At 36.2% G+C, this 5,781-nt stretch overlaps 1 pseudogene; it reads left to right on the top strand.

The window, feature by feature from the left end:
- The window catches only part of LOC103588292, a 6,108-nt pseudogene extending 4,364 nt beyond the window's left edge, over window positions 1-1,744 (top strand).
- The last annotated feature ends 4,037 nt before the right edge of the window (window positions 1,745-5,781 follow it).

Raw genomic sequence — 5,781 nt, 5'->3', positions numbered from 1 at the left:
GGGCGCAACACTGAGGGTTGTGATCCGTTGCCGGACACGAAAAAAGAGACAAAAAGGAAAATAAAATAAAATAATGGGTAAATGTGTACAAAATTAAGTCCAATTAATACTACTCTGTTATTGCAGAGACTACAACAGACATGGCTAATCATTTGGGGATAATTCTGTATACATATCCTAATGTAATATGCTATGAATAATCTATAATATTTTTGCCAACTGAAAACCATCTATCTGAATATATTAAACAAAGGACAACAAGACCTGAAGGATTATAATGTGCCACTGAACAACATTTGTGTCTGTCAGTCAACAATGAAGCTGTGAGAAGAGAGGACTCCAAATTCATTTTTAAAGACATTAATCAGTAAGGCACTTCAGCTTCTGGTTATAACAAGATAATAGTATGAGACTAGCTCCTAATCTAAACAAAATTTAGAAAAGAAGTGTATAAGATGTTAAATATCAGACAGTGCAGAGCTCGAAAGAAGGGAAAAAACAGAGTGAGTTTTGTTATCTCTCCAGCTTTCTGCCTGGAATTCCTCTTCGAGTTGTAGTGCAGGAAGGTTGTGATGTAAAACACAGTAGTCCTGCTGAGCTCCGAGGAATTCCTGAGCGCTAAGGTGTCAAGATTTTGTGGAACAGGGTATTGCAGTGAAAAGAGCTGTGAAGAGAAGGGGCTCCAGAAGTGTGCATAAAGGTCCCCACAAGTCCTTGCATAAAAGGCAAACTGTGTGTACCCAGCTTGAGTACTGAGTACTCCAAAAGGTCAAGCAAAGAACAGCTAGCAGGAAAAAAACTATTACTAAGACCTGCAAACTGAACAGTTAGCAGAGCTCACCCAGGGCTGAGGAATGGTTGAAAACCAGTAGCTTTCAGCAGAGATCCCAGAAAGGCCATGCCTTAAAAGTAGGATGAATCTAGTCCTGAAATAAAGGGTACTCCTGATTCACCCTAACAATACTTCAAAACTAGGCTTGAAAGGATCCAAGTTAATTCTCAAGTGAGTTAATTGCCTTCAAAGATAAATATTAACATCCTATTAACTCATATAACAAATTCCAGACACTCAAAAATACAGCAGCTATGAAAATGCAGTCAGCATACAATTAAAATTTACTAGACGTAGAAAGTAGCAGGAAAATGTGACCCATAACCAGGAGAAAAATCAGTCAATGTAAGCAGACTCAGAAATAACAAAGATGGTGGAATATACCAGACAAGAACATTATAACAACTAGTAAAAACATGAGTAAAGATTTTTAGAAAAGCATACACATAATAATGAATCAAATCGGAAATCTTTATAAAGAATTAGAAAATACTTTTCAAAGCTAAATAGAAATTCTAGAACAAAAAATATATTTCAAATAAAAATAAAATTCACTGGATTTGTTTAACAGCAAGTTAGACAGTTAAAGACTGGGCAAAAAAACAAACTACTCAACAGAAGTCCGTGAAGAGGAGCCACTGCCCAGCACTTGTGCACTTCGAGCCCACCGACGGTGTTGACGGCGTGCCCATGTGCACCTACCTGAAAATGTTCTCAGCCAGCATCCTGGCCATGCATGTGGGGGCCGAAGTGGCACCCAGGTACTAGCAGCCCAACCTGACGATACCTGAAATTCCACCAAAGCCTGGAGAACTCAAAACAGAGCTTCTGGGGCTGAAAGAGAGACAACGTGAACCTCAAATTTTTCAGCAGTAGAAACTTCAAAATACAACTATGCCAAGAATTCTGTGAATAATATTATGTCTTAAATATGTGCTTTTTAAATTTATTGAGTCAAACTATTTACTTCTCTTTAAGCACCTTCCAAAATAACTGCAAGAGGAGGTGCTCATTAGATATTAACAGGTACATTGAAATTTAATTATGGTTTGGCCAACATTTCTTGAAAACTGCCATGTGCATATCACCAGCTTCTTGAATGTGGTTTGGGAGGTATTCAGTCTTGAACATTATGTGAGATAGAGTATTTGCAATGTCCTCTGCCATTACAATTCTGGTTTACTTCTCTGAATAGGCATGCCATTGACTATAATTGCCAATGGGAATTATAAATTAAGTATAATAAAAAGTGATACTGACAATGAAAAAAAAAAGTACACAAAAAAATCCTGAAAAATGAACACAGCCTCAATAACATATGGAACAACATCAAGTGGTCTAATTTATAATTAGAGTACCAGAAAAAAAGCAGAGACAGAAAGGACAGAAAATGTATTTGAAGTAATAGTGGTAGAAATTTTTCAATTTTTGTCGAAAAACTAAGCCCCTATTCAAGCATCTCAACAAACCCCAAGGATAGTAAACAAAGAAATTCACACCAAAGCACATTATAATCAAATAGTAGGCAACTGATGGTAAAGAGAAAAATGTTAAAAGCAGTCAGACAAAAGGCACATCACATGCAGGGAGCAATGGGATTATAACTGACCGCTCAGCAGAAACAATGCAGAGCAGAACACAGTGGAATGACACATTAAGGTGCTAAAGGGAAAAAAAAAAAACCATCAATCTGGAATTCTATCTCCAGCCAACATTTCTTTCAAAATATAAGGAAAAATATATTTTTCCAGAGAAACAAAAGCTGTGAAAATGTGTTTCCACCAGACTTTCACAACAAGAAACATTAAAAGAAGTTCTTCAAGCTGAAGGAAAATGACAGCAGATGTAAACTTGGATCTACATGAAGGAACGAAGAGCATCAGGAATAAGTAATGATAGAAATTATCGTCTCGTTTCCTAATTTATTTAAAAGATAATTAACTGGTTAAAGCAGAAATAACAGTGCATTGTAGGGTTTACAACATATGTGGAGGTGAAATGTACAGCAACAACAGCATCAAGTATGGAAAGAAGAAAAATAGAGGTACAATGTTGCAATGGTCTTATGTGTGAAGTGGGATGATACTATCTGAAAGAGACTGTAAGAAGTTAAGCCCTGATGCCAAAGTTAATATCCCTAATTTGTTAAAGCCCTGATATGAGATGTGAAGAAGGAAATTGAATAGCAGGATGGCAGTCTTACATGCAACTATATAAAAATGCAAGTGGACTAAACATTCCAATTTAAAGACAGGTTTCCACAATGAATAAAAAAGAAAGGCCCAATTGTAGGCTGTTTATATGAGATATTCAATAATATAAAGACACACATATAGTAAAAATAAAAAATGCAAAAGTTAGGGCCGGCCCAGTGGCGCACTGCTACAGTGCGCCGCTTGGGAGCGTGGCGGCGCTCCCGCCCGAGGGTTCGGATCCCACATACAGACCGGTTCCCGCTCACTGGCTGAGCGAGGCACGGGAGCAACTTACATGCAACTATATAAAAATGCAAGTGGACTAAACATTCCAATTTAAAGACAGGTTTCCACAATGAATAAAAAAGAAAGGCCCAATTGTAGGCTGTTTATATGAGATATTCAATAATATAAAGACACACATATAGTAAAAATAAAAAATGCAAAAGTTATAAGTCACACAAACACTAATCATAAGAAAGCTAGAGTGGCTGTGTTAATATAAGATAAACAGAAAGAAAAAATGCAAAAGTTATAAATCACACAAACACTAATCATAAGAAAGCTAGAGTGGCTGTGTTAATATAAGATAAACAGAAAGATAAGGAATGTTATCAGAGATCAAAAGATGAATAATTCATACTGATAGAAGAGCCGGTTCATAAAGGAAACATTAATTTCAAATATGTAAGCATTTTATACATTGATTTGAAACACATGAAGCAAAAAAGGATAGAACGCAAATCCACAATTATATTTGAAGATTTCAGCATGCCTTTTTTTATTCACTGATAGAACAAGTAGGCAAAATATCCATAAGGATAAAGAAAAAACTTGAAAAACACTATCAACCAATTTGACCTAATTGACATTTGGAGATCATTAAAACCAACAAAAGTTAAATTTACTTTATTTTCAAGTATTCATGGATTATTAACCAAGATACGCCATATGCTACACCATAAAACAAGTCTCAACAAATTTAAAATAGTGATCATAATATAAAGTATATTTTCTGCCCACAATGAAAATAAATTATAAATCAATAATAAAAATATCAGAGAATGCCTCAGATACTGGAAAATCAAATGAAGCTTTTCTAAATAAGAAGAAATTGAAAGAAAAGTAGAAAAGAGTATAAGCTACATGATAATGAAAACACCACATGCTAAAACTTGTGGAATGCAGCTAAGTTTAAAGAAATATTTGTATTTCTAAATATTTTATTAGCAAAGAAAAAGGCTTAAAATCAATGATCTAAACGTCAACTTTACTAAGCTAGGGGAAAAAAAAGTAAAATCAAACCTAAAGTAAGGAAAGGAAGGAAACAATAAAGATAAGGAAATTCATTAAATAGAAAATGGACAAACTTTTAAAAAATCAATGAAACCAAATGATGGTTCTCAGAAAATATTAATAAAATTAATAAATGCTTAGATTGGTCAAGGAAAGAGGAGAGAAGACACAAATTATTAATAACAGAAATGAAAAAGGAGACATCACTATGGATTCTACTAAGAGGATAATAAGTAATAAGAAACTTCGTGACAACAAATTCAACAACTTAGATGAAATGGATAAACACATGGAAAAGCACACATTATCAAAAGTGACTAAAAGTGACAGGAAATCTGAGTAACCCCATATTTTCTCAAGAAACTTAATTTGTAAGTAAAAGCCTTGGCACAAAGAAACCCAGACAAGTTGACTTCACTGGTGAATCTATCAAACATTCACAAATTCTGCACAAACTTTTTGAGAAAATAGAAGAAAAGGGAACACTTCTCAACTTGTTTTCTGAAGCCAGCAATACGCTGATACCAAAATCAGATTAAGACGTTTTAAGACAATAATATTGTAGACCAATATCTTTCATAAACATACACATGAAAATCCTTAAAATAGGGTTTATCCAAGGAATGCCAAGTTGGTTCCACACTTGAAAAATCAATGTGCCTGGAGCAGAGTGAGTACGTGAGAGAGTCCAGAGGCTGAGGTCAAAAAGGTAACTGGAGATCTGATCACAGGGCCAGAGAGTCTCTCCAGGGACCTTGCTTTTGTCTGAAGCAGGAAGCCATTGGAGGCTTTTCATGAAGGAGTCATGTGACCTGATTTCTATGATAACAAAATCACTCCAACTGCTCTGCTGACTGTGACCAAAGGAGGTCAAGGGCAGAAATAGGAAGGCCAGTGAAGTCCGTATGAAATGCAATGAAGTTTAACTGGAGATTTCTTTGCCCCAACCTCTGGTTCTTCAGTTTGAGATAGGAGGTGCTCAGTTTCCCTGGGTTTGGGTTTTAGGACACACCTCTGAGTTTCAAGCCATTCTCCGAGGTCTCGGGCCCCTCCTCTAGGCCTTCCCCTGGAGGAAAGTTACTGCTGCTTGTTAGACCTATTTTTGGCACCAACAGGGGGAAAATGAGACACAAGGGGCTGGCTTATGCAAATCCAGTAGCTTGGCATGCTCAATAGAGAGGGGTTAGTGTGGTAGCCGAGCATGCTCAGTAAAGGGGAGTTTATCCTTTGACCTTCCACTAAAGGTGCTAAAGAACACAGAATATTCTTGAATATGTCTGGTAAATGTGACAGGATTTGGCCAATGAACTTGCTCCAAAAAGAGACCAACTGAGCATGTGTAAGACTGTGAAGGTGCTAAAGAACACAGAATATTCTTGAATATGTCTGGTAAATGCGACAGGATTTGGCCAATGAACTTGCTCCAAAAAGAGACCAACTGAGCATGTGTAAGACTGT

The sequence above is a fragment of the Galeopterus variegatus genome, unplaced genomic scaffold (genome assembly GCF_000696425.1).
Source record: "Galeopterus variegatus unplaced genomic scaffold, G_variegatus-3.0.2 Scaffold29, whole genome shotgun sequence".
Lineage (NCBI taxonomy): Eukaryota > Metazoa > Chordata > Mammalia > Dermoptera > Cynocephalidae > Galeopterus > Galeopterus variegatus.
The sequence above is the reverse complement of the archived record's forward strand: the minus strand, read 5'-3'. Positions and strand labels throughout refer to the sequence as shown.